This window comes from Mustela erminea, chromosome 2 (assembly GCF_009829155.1).
Source record: "Mustela erminea isolate mMusErm1 chromosome 2, mMusErm1.Pri, whole genome shotgun sequence".
NCBI classification, from domain to species: domain Eukaryota; kingdom Metazoa; phylum Chordata; class Mammalia; order Carnivora; family Mustelidae; genus Mustela; species Mustela erminea.
This window is the reverse complement of record NC_045615.1, coordinates 103126220-103145277: the sequence shown is the minus strand read 5'-3', so window position 1 is coordinate 103145277 and position 19058 is coordinate 103126220. Positions and strand designations below refer to the sequence as shown.

Genomic DNA, 19058 nt, shown 5'->3' with positions numbered 1-19058 from the left:
AACAGGAGTGTCCTATCCATCCTGCCCTTTCTTTCTGCAGATCACAGTTTTTGACTCTTTTGCTTACATTGGCTTTGCAATTACCTGCATTTCATGAAATGTGCTGCTGTTGCTACTTCTTGGCTTTTCTGTTTCACCTTCCCTCTTTGGAAGGTTAAGTTAGTTTCCTTTCATCCTCGTACCTCCCCTGCTCCTTTCTCTCCATTTAAACTTTGAATTCTTCCATCTTGCCAATGAATTTTTATCTTAATTTTCTTAGGTGGATATTTGCTACTACATTATTATGACTATATAAATTCTATTCAGACATATTGCGTATTCTACACAATTTTATCCTTGAAGAAGCCTCTCCTGGAGATTTCTGACTTGAGCCTATCTAGGCTCTGTGTGGAGTTATATTCTGGGCTCTCTTTAAACCATCATCTTGGGGGGTCCCATGGCCTCTCTCCTGTCACAGATCCTATTTCCCTATCTTTTTCTCAATTGGTTTATTCCTTTAAGAAAAAATACATATCCTGGTAGTTTTTTGAAAAAAAGCATATGGGGAATATCTTCTTTTTTTTGAGAGATAGAGAGAGAAAGCATGTGTGAATAGGGGTTCAGAGGGAAAAGGAGAGAGAGATTCTCAAGCAGACTCCCTGCTGAGCACAGAGCCCAACATTGGGCTCAATCTCACAACCCTGAGATCATGCATGACCTGAGTTGAAATCAAGAGTTAGATGTTTAACTGACTGAGCCACCCAGGGGCCTGTGGGAAATAAATTTTTAAAGAACTTGCATGTCTGAAGATACTCTTATACCACTAGAGAACTGGGCTCAGTATAAAAGCCTAGGTTAAAAATTACTTTCCTTCAGAGTTATCATGGCATCATGCCACTGCCTTCCACATGTAGGGCCGTTACTCTGGGACTCCTGGTGCAATCATGACCCTTGGTCCTTTCTGTGTGATCTGCTGTTCTTCTCTCTAGAAGATTGTGTCATATTCGCTTTATCTCAGGTGTTCTGAAATTTCACAATCACATGTCATGTAGAGGGTCCCTTTGGGGCTATTGTGTTGGACACTCGAGGGACTTCTGCAATTTGAAAGCTCATGCTTTTAGTTCTGGAAAATATTCTTGCAGGTTATTTCTTGAAGATTTCTTCTACTATTTTTTTTCCTTTTTGATAATTTTTACTATTCATAGATTGAACTTCATGGCTCTAATTTTCTTATCTTCCCTTCTCTTTCCTTCCATTTGTTTCTTGGTCATTTTTCCTCTCTTTTCTGGGAGATCTTCTCAAATTTATCTTCAAAATCTTTAAGTTTGTCATTTCTACTATTGCACTGTTGAGTTCCAAGGCTACATCTTCCCTTTTATTTTATTATTATTTTTATTATTTTGGTTGCCCGACTCTACATTTTATGTAGCAACCTGTTCTTGTTTCAAGTACTCTCTCTCCCATGGTCTATTTTCTCAAAGTTACTTTCCCCCCATTTGTGTCTCTGCATTTCATTCACAGGATTCCTTAGACATTTGGCGATTGCCTCCCAATCTCTCCTTCTGCCTGTAGTGCTGTGATCCTCTCTGAGCTGACCCACCAAATTTGGTCTTTCGCATCCTCTTGGCCATTTGGCATAATCCTGCTGATCAGTCTTTCTTAAATGCTGACTTAACATGTTATTCCATTGGTGAAATCCTTCAATGATTTCCTAATTCCTTCTTTATCAGACCTAAACCCTGCCATTTTTAGCATTCCCAAACTCACTCTATCAAAGCTATGCACCACATCTCTCACCCTTGTAATGTGGACACATTAGTTCTGAGGAGAGATTAGGTAAGAACAATACCAAGAATACTAAGAATGACAGTTAAGTAATAATAATGCTAAGACTATTAAGAATAATAACAATCAAGGATGATAAAGACTTTCACAGTGACAGACATTACAGATTCTTTCTAATATTTCTGTGATGCCCACATCATTATGCCCATCTTACAGGTAAAGAAATGGAGACTTAAATGGGGAAATGACAAATCCAAGACAATAGAGTGGGTAAGCAGCGCTAGATCCATGTCTCAGTGTTCTGTCCACAACACTGTCTACAGACTGAGTCAGGTGATTCATCTGGGTGACAAGGTTTCTTCAAACTGTGAGCTTCCATGTTTTTCTGCTAAGTGCCAGCTCCTTTCTGTACATACAGTGATCTGTTGTATATACTTTATACCTCATTTGTGAGCGTGTGAAAAGCCTTGGATGTTTTGGTGCCAGGGCCAATGGGAGTTGCTTACTGTCTTTAAGGACAATCAGGCTTGGCCTCCTGCCTTCTTTCCATATAATTTTTAATAAACCAGTAATCTTTCTCCAAGCATTGCAGACCTTTGGCTTGGACCAAGAAACCTGGAATTGTTTAAGAGAACATTAATTTCCTATGAGCTAGGATTACAGTCTGTCTAGAACTTCTTAATGAACAGCCACACTGCCTTTTTGAAGCATTTCTGTATTTGCCAGTGCAGATCTGAAAGTTACACTAAGTATTACAGGTTGTCCCTTCTGGAAATTAGAGTCTTCTGGAAGTTGACCAGTGGTGGACCCTGGTCCTTGGGTATTTCTTTGATGAGACTTCAAGATGGCATTGTTAGTCCTCTTCCCCACACATGCTCCCCTGACATTGACTCTTATTTTTATGGCCTTTTGGTAAATGAAACATTTTTTTTTAAAGATTTTATTTATTTATTTGACAGACAGAGATTACAAGTAGGCAGAGAGGCAGGCAGAGAGAGGAGGAAGCAGGCTCTCTGCTGAGCAGAGAGCCCGATGTGGGGCTCGATCCCAGGACCCTGGGATCATGACCTGAGCCGAAGGCAGAGGCTTTAACCCATTGAGCCACCGAGGCGCCCCGGTAAATGGAACATTTTATGACTCAGTCTCATCCCTTTATCTCCTCCCCCATCACTTTATCTTTCTTGAAGATAAAATCAAGTTCAAACCTTACCTTATTTTATTTTTCCAGCTTCTCTCTTGAACTGGACTAGTGGGAAAATATTTGAGTGAAATCCAGAAAACCCGTGTTCAGGTCTGATGTTAATTGTCTGAGTGATGCAGGACAGAACACAGCACCTTGGAACCTCAGTATCGTGATAGGGGTCAAATGAGTGATTCTCAAACCAGCTCTGATACGCTGAAAATTGAGCATACTTGTTTCGGGCTTCACGGTTACCATGGAATCAGAGCTTTGAAATGACAGTGAACCCCCCTTGATGTTCCCCTAAGCCCCTACATTGTATGGTATTGAAGACCCTATCAGAAAGTGTTCAGTTGTTCAATGGTAACTTCTCAAGGATGAAAATATGAAGATACTTTGCAAGGAAGACTATCTTTTCGATTTTTACCTCCTTTTAATTTGAAACACAGTGGTTCTACTAAGCTGCTTTTTTTTTCCCTGTGAAAATGGTTCTGTGAGAAAATGTAACCAGTGCAATTATACTGAACTTTCATAAGATGAAATGTTAATAAAATGGATGTTTGACCAATAAAAATACTTGATGCCAAATTAAATGGGTCTGAAGGGAATTATGCTTTGGAGCAAACTCCATGGGAAACAGGATGAAAAGGAAAATACTATTTTTGAGCAACTATATGAATTTCTCCAGAAACACAAATATATAAGTTACAACATCTTTGGTTTGCCTAGAGGGGATTAAAGCATTGTGGCTAAAGATGTAGAGGCTAATGACAGATTTCTTGAGTTCAAATCCCAACTTTGCTAGTTCTTGTAAGGGGCCTTGGGAAAGTTACCTGATCTTATTGTGCTCCAAAATTCTGGCCTGTACATTGAGGATAATAACAGTATTTTTCCCAATAATGTTGAGAGGATTGAGTTTGTACATTTAAGGCCATTAGTAATGCCTGGTGTCCAGGAAGTGTTTGGTCTACATGAGTAATTATCTTTAGAAAGTCATGAACTTGAAATGGTTCTTGAGAAAGTGTATGTTCAGATACCTGTCCTGGAGCTAATGCTGGGTTCCCTGTTTTCTCCAGGAGATATCAGGGGCCTTGAACTGTTGAAGGACTTTCCCAAGGCCACACAGCAGGTTTGCGATGGGAAGAGAGGAATAGTGTTTGACTTGAGTGACCACTAAACTCCACAGCTCCTGCTCCTTTATGTAGCAACAGAGTAACGATGATCCAAAATGCCTGGGAGAAGGAGTCTGGTTAATTAGGCATTTGGAGAGCCAATGGTCAGTTTTCCCTAGGGTGGGTAGGAGAGTAAATTAGGGCAATAGCTGTCAGAAAACTTACTGTCTTTATAGACCTGGATATCAACCTTTTGTCTGTACTATCATTTGCAAATATCTTCTCCCATTCCGTGGGTTGCCTCTTTGTTTTCTTGACTGTTTCCTTTGCTGTGCAGAAGCTTTTGATTTTGATGAAGTCCCAAAAGTTCATTTTTGTTTTTGTTTCCTTTGCCTTTGGAGACATATCTTGAAAGAAGTTGCTGTGGCTGATATCAAAGAGGTTACTGCCTATATTCTCCTCTAGGATTCTGATGGATTTCTGTCTCACGTTGAGGTCTTTTATTCATTTTGAGTTTATCTTTGTGTACAGTGTAAGAGAATGGTCGAGTTTCATTCTTCTACATATAGCTGTCCAGTTTTCCCAGCACCATTTATTGAAGAGACTGTCTTTTTTCCACTGTATATTTTTTCCTGTTTTGTCAAAGATTATTTGACTATAGAGTTGAGGGTCCATATCTGGGCTCTCTACTGTGTTCCACTGGTCTATGTGTCTGTTTTTATGCCAGTACCATGCTGTCTTGGTGATCATAGCTTTGTAGTAAAGCTTGAAATCAGGTAACGTGATGCCCCCAGTTTTATTTTTGTTTCCCAACATTTCCTTGGCGATTCTGGGTCTCTTCTGATTCCATACAAATTTTTGGATTATTTGCTCCAGCTCTTTGAAAAATACCGGTGGCATTTTGATCGGAATGGCATTAAAAGTATAGATTGCTCTAGGCAATAGAGACATTTTAACAATGTTTATTCTTCCGATCCAAGAGCATGGAATGGTCTTCCATCTTTTTGTGTCTTCTTCAATTTCTTTCATGACTGTTCTGTAGTTCCTCGAGTACAGATCCTTTACCTCTTTGGGTAGGTTTATTCCCGGGATCTATAAAGAACTCCTCAAACTCAACACACACAAAACAGACAATCATATTAAAAAATGGGCAGAAGATATGAACAGAAACTTCTTCATTGGAGACATACAAAAGGTTATCAGACACATAAAAAAATGTTCATCATCACTAGGCATCAGGGAGATTCAAATCAAAACCACATTGAGATACCACCTTACACCACTTAGAATGGCCAAAATTAGGAAGACAGGAAACAACATGTGTTGGAGGGGATGTGGAGAAAGGGGAACCCTCTTACACTGTTGGTGGGAATGCAAGTTGGTGCAGCCTCTTTGAAGAACAGTGTGGAGATTCCTCAAGAAATTAAAAATAGAGCTTCCCTATGACCTTGCAATTGCACTACTGGGTATTTACCCCAAAGATACAGATGTAGTGAAAAGAAGGGCCATCTGTACCCCAATGTTTATAGCAGCAATGGCCACAGTCGCCATACTGTGGAAAGAACCAAGATGCCCTTCAACGGACGAATGGATAAGGAAGATGTGGTCCATATACACTATGGAGTATTACGCCTCCATCAGAAAGGATGAATACCCAACTTTTGTAGCAACATGGACGGGACTGGAAGAGATTATGCTGAGTGAAATAAGTCAAGCAGAGAGAGTCAATTATCATATGATTTCACTTATTTGTGGAGCATAACAAATAGCATGGAGAACAAGGGGAGTTATAGAGGAGAAGGGAGTTGAGGGAAATTGGAAGGGGAGGTGAATCATGAGAGACTATGGACTCTGGAAAACAATCTGAGGGTTTTGAAGCAGCGGGGGGTGGGAGGTTGGGGGAACCAGGTGGTGGGTATTGGAGAGGGCATGGATTGCATGGAGTGCAAAAACAATGAATACTGTTACACTGAATAGGAATTTTTAAAAAATGATTAAACAATTTAAAAAATTTTTTAAAATGATAAAAAATAAAAAATAAAAACATAAAAAATTAAAAAATTTTAAAAAATTTAAAAATCAAAAAATTAAAATAAAACAAATGATTAAAAAATTAAAAAAAGAAAAAAAAAGAAAACTTACTGTCTGACCTGTTGTACTTGCTGCCCATGTCTGTTCCCTTCCTATTGTGCCTGGATTCCCCCATCCAAGAGTCTCTGCTGGGACACTATGCCAGGCAACCAGGCCCTTGCTGACATTTTCTACCCACTTCTTCAGCCTCATCTCTTCCTTTGAAGCTGACGCTTAGGACATAACAAACTACCTGGCTTCCCAGTACGAAATGTGTCCCTGCATTCTACTTGAAATGCTTCTTCCTCCCTGGAGACATGTACTTGTTTTTTTCATGAAAAGGACTAAGGGTCATCCCCTTTAAGAGCCTCTTCTGCCTCCTTCATGATGTTACTCATTTGTCCTTTTCCCTGCACCTTCTTACAAAACCTCTATCATAGCACTAAGAGCTATTATAGCACATATGGAATTATGAATTATTAAAAACCAAGTCTGTCCTTCCTACTAGTTAGAGACCTTCTTGGAGATAGGAACCAGGCAGCATTCTTTGCTAAACACCTGGCCAGTGGCACAGACCTGGCTCAGCATTGGTCTTCACTTGCTTGCTTAAGCAAGTTCAAAGTAACTGACAGAGAAATGTTTCCTTGACAACCGAGACTCTTATATAACTTTGTTTTATTATGTTTTCAATTTTTTCTTTGAAAATAATTTTAAAAATAGTTTTTACTGAAATAGACACACAGAAAGTACAAATATTTTAAGTGTACAACCTGGTGAGTTAGAAACTGGACACATCAGTGAAACCAGTGCCACACCCCTTCTCATGCTTCTTCCAGTCATTATCTGTCTCCCCACTCCCCTCCCCTCACCCTCAAAACTAATATTTGATTGTGATTAATTTTACCTCTAATTTTTATATAAATGGAATTATACAGTATACACTCCCTCATGTCTGGCTTCTTTTGTTCAATAGCATGATGTGGGAACTCTGAGTTTTTGACAGAAGGTATAGAAAGCACAGGACATGGCTTGAAAGCATAACCATCCCTAGCCTTTCTCTCACACACCACTGAAATCTGGCATAGTGTCAATGAAAGAATATGAGACAAAGTGATTTTTCAAAGGTTTCACAGGTACTCAGTGACAATATTTGGGTTAGAAACCGAATTTCTCTTTTATTCAGTCAGATATGCATATTGAAAAAATCAAGGACAAATCCTAAAATAATGGAAATAGATTATATAACTTTCAACCAAAGTGAAAGGAACCAAAAGGATAATAATTATTTTGTAAAAACCAACAGTAATCCAATAAAAGTCAGGGGAGGAGAAAAAAATAAATAAAATACAAATAAAAAAGATACAAATAATGATGGTACAAATAAGTCCAAACAGAATAGCAGTTATAAGAAATGAAAAAGAATTAAATTTTATTAAATTTCAGGGATTCTTAGATAAGATTTACAAAAATCAGCTTCATGCTATTTACCAGAAATAAATCTAAAACATAATAACACATAGAGGTAAAAAGTAAAGGAATAAAAAAAGGTATAGTAGGCAAACATTCTCTTCCTCTCATACCCCACATCAAACACAGTAGCCAATCCCATATAATTGCATCCCAAACCAAACATTTCTCACCTCCTTTGTTACTAACACACTTGTCCAAGCCACTATCATCTCTGCTCTGGCTTATACTAAAACTGTCCAACTACTCTTTTTACCATTACCTCTCTGGTTAAATTCTTCACATGGCAGCCAGAGTGTTTCTTTTCAAATGTTCAAAATATGTCACTGATCAAAACCCTTTGATAGTTTCCTATGCCACTCAAAGTAAAAATCCCACATTTCACCATGGTTTAAGCCTTACACATTCTCGCCCCTTGTTTTCTTTTTTGAAATAATCTCATATGACTTCCAACTTGATCAATGCATTCCAGACTGAAGTTAGACTAGACAACACTGAAGGTGAAACAGGAACACTGAGAAAATCTTGGGACAAACTGGTTCCCACCCTAAGCAAAAAGTAACACCAGAGACATTTGAATATGGTGACATACGGAAGATAACCAAAGAAGCAACAAAACCCAAATCTGGTTCAAAACCAGACTAGACTAAATCAACCCTGACAGTAACAGGCTGGTAGGAAAGCTGTACCCATTTGCAGTCATAAATACTATTTACTTCAGTCCAAATTCTACACAGATGTCCAGCAATCAACTTTTAAAAGTGAGACACATAAAAGAGCCAGGAGAAAAAAATGTACTGTCAAAAGATGATGCAATCAACGTAGTCAGACTAAAAGAGGACACATGTTTTGTAACCATCAGAAAGAAATTTCAAAATAACAATGATTAATATGTTAAAAGGGTTAATGGAGGTGGACAGTATGCATGGACAAATGGGCATTTCAGCAGGTAGACTGATAGCATAATAATCAAAGGAAATGTTAAAAATAAAAATATTAGTAAGAAAAATGAAGCATGCTTCATTAGGGTTTCATCAGGAGACTTGACACAGATGAAGAAAGAATCCATAAACATGAATATAGGCCAAAATTAATTACCCAGATGGAAACATGAAGAAATAAAAAGAGTAGGGAAAACCAGAACAGAGCATATAAGAGTTGAGGAACAATAGCAAGTGATCTATCATATGTGTAATTGGAGCCCTAGAAGGAGGGAAAAAAAAAAAAAAAACAGATCAGGGCAAAAGAATACTTGAAGAGATAAAGGCTGATAATTTCCCAAAAGTAATAAATGACAACAGACCAGAAAGCCACAAAGGCCAGAGCTCTCCAAGCAGGAGCAAAACTAAAAACAAACTACCTGGGTACATCATATTTAACCTGCTGAAAACTAAGAAAAAAGAGAAATCTTGATGGCTGTCAGAGGAAAAGTCACATTACATGAAGAGGGACAAAGGTAAGAATGTCACCAGATGTCTTGTTGAAAACTATGTGAACCAGAAGACAATTAAATGACATATTCAAAATGTTGAAAGAAAAAAGAATGTGGTAACCTGGAACAATTGTTCAATTGTTCAAAATTGTTGTTCAAATGTCCTTCAAAACTGAAGGAGCAATAGACTTAAAAGCAAACAAAAACTGAAAGAATTAATAAATAATGCTTTGCAAGAAAATGGCTGTTAACTTCTAATTCTATAGCTGGCAAAAATCTCCTTAAAGAAATGAAAGCAAAACTGGAAGTAACACAAATCTGCCCCACCTGTGAACTGATAAACAAGAGTGATGTTGGACAGAACAGTGTTGTCCATAGAATGGGATGCCATCCCGTGATAAAAAGAGATGAACTGATCCATACAACAATGTGCTTGAATCCCCCAAACATAAAACTACATTCAGGAAACCAGCCACAAAATAATACATACTATCTGATTGCATTCAGAGGGAATTCTACAAAATGGAAAATTTCAGTGATAGAGCAAAATAATAATTTCATCAGACTGAGGACATGGGAGGGGACTGACCAAACTGGGCCAAGTGAGGACATTTAGGGGACAATAAACACATTCTTAAACTTGATTGTAGATAGTTATTGCCCAACTGTATACACTGATTAAAGTTTATTGAACCACACATATAAAACAGATTAATTTTATTGTATGTAAGTTTATATTTCAAAGGTAATAAAAAATTAATTGTTCTCAACTCAAAATCAAACAGATGATTCAATCAAAACATAATAGTACAATGAGCCTTGGGATCTTGAACATTTTATGAAAATAATCTAATCATTAAACATGGTTGCTCAAAACTAAGCTTGATAATTTGGGGGAAAATATGAATACAAAATAAAAACATTTCTAGAACAAAATAAAATATATTGTGGAAGTGATGAGGAGAACACCTATGCCAAAAGAAATTTTAAAAGGAGTTCCTCAGGCAGAAAAAACATGGTCCCAGAAGGGAGATGAAATTCAGGAAGGAATAGAGAGCAATGGATAGAGTAATTATGTGAATAAGTGGAAATGAACATTGACTGTATGCCTAAATGGACTGTTTTGTGGTATGCAGGATGGATGCAGAATTAAAACGTGACAACGACACAAAATGTTTCATGGGGTATAAGTTTTACAAACTCCTTTTATTGTCTAGAAAGTGGTAAAAATACAAATTTATATTAGGCTCTAATAAGTCCAAGATGCATATGGTAGTGTTTAGAACAAACACTAAAAATAATGCAAAAGAATGGGTGACAAACATGCATAGAGGGGGGAATGGAATAATTAAATATTTAATTAATGAAAAGGAAAGCAAGAAAGAGAAGAAAAAGTAATGTAAATTGGCATGTGAAGAGAAAACAAATAGTAAGATGCTTGATTTAAACCATATTAGTAATGGCATTAAATGTGAATGAGATAAATATTCCAATTAATAGAATAGATTGGCAGACATGAGAAAATAAATAACACTGAATGAATGCAGCTTATAAGAGGCACACATAAAGTGAAAAGTCAAAAACATTTTAAAGTAAAAGAATGGCAAAGATCTACCACATAGCACTAACCAAAAGAAAGCTAGTATGATTACTAATATCAAATAATATCAAAGTAAGCTTTAAGGCAAGTGGCATTTTTATAGAGGGAGAGAGAGGTAAGTGGGAAGGGGCAGAGGGAGAGGGAGAGAAAGAATCTTAAGCGGGTTCCATGCCCAGTATGGAGTCTGATGCTGGGCTTGATCTCAAACCTGAGATCATGACCTGAGCTGAAATCAAGTGTCAGACACTTCATGACTGAGCCACCCAGGTGCCCCAAGGCAAGAACATTACTACAGATGAAGACAAATGTTTCATGAAAAGGTAAATTTACTAGTGATATATAAGAATTCTAAATCTACATGAATGTTTAATAACATAACTTCAAAGTGTATAAAGCAAAAGTTGGAAGAACTAGAAGGAGAAATAAGGAAATTTGCAACCATAGTAGAAAAGTTTATTTCAGTTATGGAGAGAAGACACAGATAAAAATTTAGTAAGGAGGTAGAAAAGTTGAGTAACAGAATTACATAATTCAGCCTGATTGACAAACATAAGACACTATACCCCCCCACACACATATACACACAATGCAGAATATACATTCTTTCCCAGTGTGCATGGAAAATTTACTAGAATTGATCATATGCTAGGTCATAAGAAAGTTTTGAAAATTTCAAAAGATTGACACCAAAGTGTGTTATCTGACCTCGGTAGAATCAACCCAGAATAGAATAACAGAAAGTTAACTGGAAAATCCACAGCTTTCAAGAAATTATGTCATATAATTTTATTTATTATTTTTAAAGATTTTATTTATTTGAGATAGAGAGTGAGAAAGAAAGCATGAGCAGGGAGCAGAAGGAAAGGCAGAATCCCCACTGAGCAGGGAGCCTGACTCAGGGCTTGATCCCAGGACCCTGAGATCATGACCTGAGCTGAAGGCAGATGTCCAACCAGCTGAGCCAACCAGGTGCCCCGTCATATAATTTTAAATGTCAAAAAAATTTTTTTATCATTATGTTCAGCACATATTAGACAGCATATAGTACATCATAGTGTCAAAAATTTTTAAATGAAATTTAGAAAATCCAAAGTGCACAAACAAGCATCAAAACATGTGAAATGCAGCTAAAGACATACTTTGAGGGAGATTTTTAGCCTTAAAGGCAACTACTATCAGAGAAAAAAAGTTCAAGCCCTAAGCCCCTGTAACAGATGCCATGCTATCCAGTCTCCCTCAGGACAAAAGCACTCAGTGACTCAGGTGTGGGGAATGGTGGCTGTGACAGCCCTCTGTGGAGTCTCCTTTGGGGAACTACCCTTGGCAACACAGAGGGCCCCCTTGTCCCAGCCATCCTCCCAGCTCAGGTGCTTGGGCCTTTGGGACTGGTGGAGGCCTTTTTGGGAGCACATTGCAGTTCAGCTTCCCTTCTGCCCAGTGCTCCCTCTCTGCTCCCTCACAGGTGCTGATTCTGTGGGTGCTTCCAGACAACTCCTGTACCCGAGTCCCCATCCTCGAGTTTACTAGGAGAAAACCCACTCAATAATAACCACCTATCTAAGTTAGCAAAAGGAGCCCCCCTCCAAAAAAGAAAGAAATGAAAACTTGGTTTTCTGATATATAATCCAGCTTTCCTTCAACTATTCATAATACTACTCGTTTTCTTCTTTTTGTAATTATTCGTTAAAATAACAGACATACCGGGGTTCCATTGTGCGCTGGGTGTTTCTGCATAAATTTTCTGCCATATTTCATTCAATCCTCATGGCAGCCTGATGAGATAGTACCTGTCCCCTCTGTTGTACAAAGGAGACTCTGAAAGGAGCTGTCTGAAGTTCATGGGCCATAGCAGGCAGAGGGGCTGGGATATGAGCCCATGGGGCTGATGTGTGAACCTCAAATGCTTGGTGGTGAAGGTGTATAATTCAACTCAGTATGCACTCACCGTGCTCTGGGGATATGGGATAAACAAGGTCAATGTTGTCCTTGCCTGGGGGACAGATGATTAGCAAGGAGTTCTAATGGGAGGGTGCGCCAACCTCCCAAATCTGAGAGAAGGAGAAGTCTGTTGCTTCATGATTCCATGTGGTGGAGAGACAGTGTGTTAGGATTTCCATTTGTTGGGGTTTGCATTCGTGTTCCATGGTGCTGTAATGAATTACCACAACCTGGTGACTTAAAACAATACAAATTTATTCTCTCCCAGTTCTGGAGGCGGGAAGTCCAAAATCCAGGAGGAGGAGGACTGTACTCCTTCCGAGAGTTCAAGGGGAGATTCAGGTCCCTGCTGCCTCCAGCTCCTGGGGGCTGTGGGCAGGCTTGGTGTTGCTGGGTTTGCAGACACATGGCTCTAATATTCGCTCAGGTCCACCTCCCCGGCTCGCGTGTGTGAAATCCCCCTCTGCCTGGCTGTTCCTAAGGACACTTGTCATTGGACTTAGGGTCCATCTAGATAATCTAGTGTGAGCATCTCCTCTCAAAACCTTTAACTTAATCATACCTTTTGCCATGTAAGATAATATTTACCTTTTTTTTTTCTTTTTTTTACCATATAAGGTAATATTCACAGGTTCCAGGGATTAAGGTGTGGAAATATTTTTTGGTGGGGGCGTGGCAGCGCTCACTGTCCAGCTCACTAGCAGGCTCGCAGCCTGCTGGATTATAGCTGAGGCAGGCCTGACATTCCTTCCAAATCTGCCTGGCTGTCCAACAAAGACTTGTGACGTTGTAGACTGTCCAAAGGGAATTTGGAAAATAGAACAGGTCTCATTGCATAGGCTCATGTTTTGCAGTCAGTGGCTTTTGCAGACCACTAAAATTGCCAATCCAGAGCAATCTGTGGAGGTTCTCAGATTCAAAGAAGATGGCTGGGTATGTATCATTTTCCCACAAAATAAGACAATTATTACAAGGTGACGGGGTTCAAATTTTCTAAATGGAATCACATGCTTGAACGGAAACACCATACATGGTGTAAAATCCTTTCTTGTTCCATTGATAAAATGCATGGGAGTAGGCGGACTTCGAGCCAGACCTGAAATGGAAAGCTGGCGTCACTCCCTTTTCTTGTGGGACCTCAGACAAATCTCCGGCCATTCGGAGCCTTGACTTCCTCATCTGCAAAATGGGCCACTTGGCTTGCAGGGCTACTGTGAGGCCTCCAGCCTGATTTCTGGCCCCCAGGAGGGCTTCCCAAATGCTTGGCTCCTTTCCTGCCTTTACAGGCACGGAGTGATACAGAAGGAGATGTCCTGATGCTCCCACTGTGGACGGAGGAAACAACCAGATGTTCAGGGAGTGCCAATATCCCTGCAAAGGGTAGATGTGAGCTTGTGCTTTTTACCTGTTTTTTTTCTGGTTGCAAGTAACAGAGACCTTGCAGTCTCCCTCCAAGATCAAAGGGGATGATGGTGATGGTGGTGGTGGTGGGGGTGTTTTCATGAAAACAACATGCAGAGAAGCAGCTATCCTCAAGACAGGATCAGCAGGAGAAAAAATTACTTTAGTTTTACTAACCTTGAATTGAAGTTTAGTATTTCCTTCACTTGCAATTCTAGGCAACAAACCCCAGTAAGATGAGCAGTACCTTTGAACTTGCCACTCAGAGATGTTAGAGCGATTTCACATCATGTGGTTTTTACCACTAAGTATTCACTATTTAGAAATTAGGGCTCCCCTCTCCCCTTCCCAGCTCTATTGAGGTGTAACTGGCATATAACATCGTGTAAGTTCTAAGTGGGCAGCCTGATGATTTGGAACACACATAGCTTGTAGAATGATTTCCACAATAGAGTGGGTTAACACCTCCATCACCCCACACGGCTCCCCTTTGCGTGTGTGTGTTTGGTGAGAATATTTATGATCTGTTCTCAGCAACTTTCAAGCAGATAATACCCAGTTAGGAACGGTCAAGGCCACACTGTATGCCACACCCTGGAACTTCTTCCTCTTAGTACCGCAAGTTTGTACCCTCTGAGCAGCATCTCCCCATTTCTTCTACACCCCTTGGCAGCCACCATTCTATTTGCAGTTTCTGAGTTTGACCTTTTTAGATTCCGCAGATGAGTGACATCACAGAGTCCTTGTCTTGTTGCCCTCAGTGTCAGGCTTTCAGGTTTCATCTAGGTGGTAGAAAATGGCAGGCTTTCCTTCTTTTTTTATCGCAAAGTAATATTGCATCATATATATGTAACAGACTTGATAGATACAGTTTTTTTCTTTATCCATTTGTCTGCCACTGGACACATAGGTTGGTTCTGTCTATGTCTTGGCTACTGTAAGTAATGCTACAAGAAACAGATTGGTGCAGACATCTCTTCCATGTGGTGATTCCGTTTCCTTGGATGCATACCCAGAGGTGGGGTTGCTGAGAAATTAGGATCTTATTAGGAAATTAGGAAATTAGGGTCTTATTAGGTCAGAAACTAGGTGTTTTTTAATGTGTTAATAAAGCACCACCTATATTACCATTTCACAAATGTGGTTTTTAATTTAGATAATACTATTTTTAATATAATCACTTTCCTTGATAATTCCTCTGTATTTTATTATATATAAAATATATATAAAAATAATATGTATTAAACATATATAATATAATATATATTATTTATATAATTTTCCCTCTTTTCCCAAGAAGAACGCCTAGACCTGGCCGGACTGTCAAAGGCCCCCATGACCCACAAAGAATGAAAGACTCTGGGTTACACTCTCTGTCCGTGGCTCCTGTGGGTAGGTCTACTTGGCATGCTCTCTTTCTCTCTCTCACCTTGGCTGATTTTGCTTCTTGGCTCACGCGGTAAAAAGATTCCGTGGAGGGCTGTGCCGAGCCCTCTTCTGCCCTGCCGAGTCCTCTTCTGCCCTGCCATGCAGCGTGGACTCTCTGAGATGAGCTGGGCTTGCCATGCCCCCTTACAGACCGCAGCAAGCACGGGGAGGCCAGCGCGCAGATGGCTCGGCCTCTCTAGGAAGGCATCCTACGGCTGTCCGCCATCCCTAGCCTGACAGAGGGGGCTGGCCTCTGGGGGCGTGTGTGTTCCTCCTCTGGGTGGACCTCCAAGTTTATCTCCCAGGGCCGCGAACCCACTGAGTTTTCAGCGTGGGCCTGGCCTTTTGTCTGGCGCTGGGTACAGAGACGCGAGCCAGCCCTGGACCTGTCACCAGGAGCTCAGGGTTGGGGACTCAGAAACGAACACGCGCGGCTGTATCTCGAACGCAATCCGGCAGAGAGGATGTGGGGGCGGCATTTTGCTTGTGGAGGCTTCCTCCCCTGCACAGGCTGGTTCCTCCACCCGGTGCACCCTTTCCCCAGCTTCTCCTTCTGGTGTACTTCAACTCCGCATGTTTCCTTTTGGGACTCTCCTTGCCTCCCTCCCCTGCCGGCCTCCTCCCAGTGCACAGTGGTGGTTAGGGCCTGTCCTCCCTTCTGCCACAGCCCGGGCTCTCCTCTGTCACACAGGAACTTCACGGAACCATCTCCTCCTTTCACTCTCACACTCGGGGAGCACAGGTTCTTCCCATTTCTCTCTGCTCAGAACTGGGCCTGCCACCGGGGAGGCAGTTAGGAAGTATAGACAGATCGGTTCTGTGGCTGATTAAGGAGTTAGGGCTCTGGAATTGGCTTCTAGTGTATGCCAGCACCAGGAAGTGGCCTATCTTTCTGACAGAGCTGTGCGGACTGCCTTTCTTCCTGTGACTTGGTGTCCTCTCAGCGCCAACCATGGGGTAGGAGAGTTGCTCACTGATTAGGGACAACTCAGGGTGTGGTTGTACTCTTGTCTTCACTCAGCCCAGCTTCCACAAACCCTGGGTGCCATCCTGGGGCCTGTGAGCCTACCTGCTGCCACCGTCGACAGTTCCAGAAGCTGCCAGCTGCCCGCCTTGACCCCTGAGGTCTCTGCTTCTCCACCCAAGGGCTTCGGAGGTGCTGGAGACTTGATGCCCCTCGAGGAAAGGTGGGAGTTTGTGGGTATATAGCCCAACAGCTTCATCGCCTGTTGGATCAGTTCTCGGGTGGGTTCTTTCTGATTCCCATCTGCACCCAAGGACTACCTCAGAGGTTGCTTCCAGAGGAGCCCAAACCAAGGCATCCTCCTAATCACATATATACTTATTCTGTATCCCCATACTGAGTCCCTCTTCCTGAGCATGAGATGGAGGAAAATGTGGCCTCTTTGTACGGGCACACAGGCCCCTGTTCACTGGCTGTTGTCTGATTGCTTTGTGGTCTCCCATGATGCACTGCTGCAGGAGGCTGGCATTGGGTTTGGTCATGTCTCTTTTTGGAGCACCTAGGGTCTAGCAGGTCTAGTAGGTCTCCCTCTAGAGTACCTAAGGTTCCAGCAGCACAATTCTGCTCTTCCTAAAATATGTGAGATACATACCAACAACAGGGCCTTTGCAACACCTATTCTCTCCACTTAGAACACCCTTCTCTCCATATACCTGGATTGACTTCTTGTTATGGGTTGAATTGTGTCCCCCCCAAAAGATAAGTTGAAGTCCTAACCCCCAGTGTCTGTGAATGTGACCTTATTTGGATATACAATCATTGCAGATGTAATTACTTAAGATGAGGTCATACTGGGTTAGATTGGGCCCTAAGTCCAATGATGGAGGTCATCTAAGAAGAGAAGACACACAGAGACTTCAAAGAAGAACCATGTGAAGAAGGAGACAGAGACTGGAATGACATGTCTAGAAGCCAAGAAATGCCAAGGATTGCCAACAGCCTGGGGAAGCTATCGACGGACATGGAAGAGAAGAACAGGGAAATTCTCTCTCAGAGCCTCCAGAAGGATCCAACCCTACCAACACCTTGATTTTGGACTTCTAGTTTCAAGAATACTGAGACAATCATTTCTATTGTTTGAAGCCACCAAGTTTTGGTAATTTGTTTTGTCAGCACTTGAAAACGAATATACCCCAGACCCTGAACACCTTCTGAAGGAGGCCTGTGCTGACCACCCAGTCAATGCTTCAGGCTGCCTCACTCTCCATCCAGCCTCTCCCTATCCCCTGTACCTTCCGGAAATTTCTCTCAGCTTCTGGAGCCAGAACTCATTCCATAATTGGTGGAACCCAATGCAAAATAAAACTATGAGGCTGTTCATTCAAAAGTTATTTAGGACTTCAACTGCAACAAATGGTATTGGGAAAATTGGATAGCCACATGCAGAAGAATGAAACTGAACCACTTTCTTATACCATACACAGAAATAGACTCAGAATGGATGAAAGACCTAACTATGAGACAGGAATCTATCAGAATCCTAGAGAAGAACACAGGCAGCAACCTGTGTGACCTCGGCTGCAGCAACTTCTTGCTAGACACATCTCCAAAGGCAAGAGAAACAAAAGCAAAAAGAAACCATTGGGACTTCATCAGGATAAAAAAACTTTTGCACGGGAAAGCAAACAGTCAACAAAATTAAAAGGCAACTTATGGAATGGGAAAGATATTTGCAAATGTCCTATCAGATAAAAGACTAGTGTCCAAAATTTATAAAGAACTTCTCGAATTCAACACCCCAAACCCAAAATACCCAGTCAAGAAGTGGGCAACAGACATGAACAGATATTTCTGCAAAGAAGATATCCAAATGTCCAAAAGACACATGAAAAAATACTCAACATCACTCGGCATCAGGGAAATACAAATCCAAACCACAATGAGAGACCACCTCACTATCTGATAGTCCTTTATCTGATAGGACATTTGCAAATATCTTTCCCATTCCATAAGTTGCCTTTTAATTTTGTTGACTGTTTCCTTTCCCGTGCAAAAGTTTTTTGTCTCACGGGCATTAGGGAGGGCATGTGATGGTTATATGCAACTGTTGAATCACTGACCTCTACCCCTGAAACTAATAATCCACCATATGTGAACTGAATTTATTGTGTGTTGTCTGCTTCATTCCATAAGAACAGCAACTCCTCAAAGGCAGTGATCTCTCTCTCATTCGTGAACACATCCCAATCCTCTCGAACAGTTCCAGGCACACAGTAAGCTCTCAGGAAAATGGCGTCAACGACTGGCAAAGAGGCAGCTGAAGAATGGCCACTCCTCTCCTCCCTGGCCAAGCTGGGTATTGGAGCCCCAGCAGCCTGTCCCAGAGCTCAGCCACTTCCCTCCTCACCAGTACAGCAAAGCTTCAGGTGGGCGTGTGGTGGAGTCTTGTCACTCTTTTTCCTTTTTTTAAGCGTAGAGCTACTTACTGTCTCTGGCCTCATTTTCCTCATCTGGAAAATAGGACAATCATAACATCCAACTCTTGAGACTGTTTTCAGTCTCAGAACAGTGTCTGGCATGTCTCAGGTGCTTGGGTGAGCCCTGGTGGCTCTTTTTTTGGCTGTTATCTGTGCACCAGGCATCCCTGAGAACAGAATCATCTAGGAAGGGGTGGGAGTGTGCTAGGGGTGCAGACCTGAGTC

General features: G+C 41.1%; 1 long non-coding RNA gene across 1 annotated transcript; it reads left to right on the top strand.

Moving 5' to 3' along the window:
• Nucleotides 1–933: 933 nt before the first annotated feature.
• LOC116583624 lies at nt 934–18422 on the top strand. The gene is made up of 3 exons (XR_004282809.1): nt 934–944; nt 4071–4073; nt 18370–18422. It is a non-coding gene; the product is annotated as an uncharacterized LOC116583624 (long non-coding RNA).
• The last annotated feature ends 636 nt before the right edge of the window (nt 18423–19058 follow it).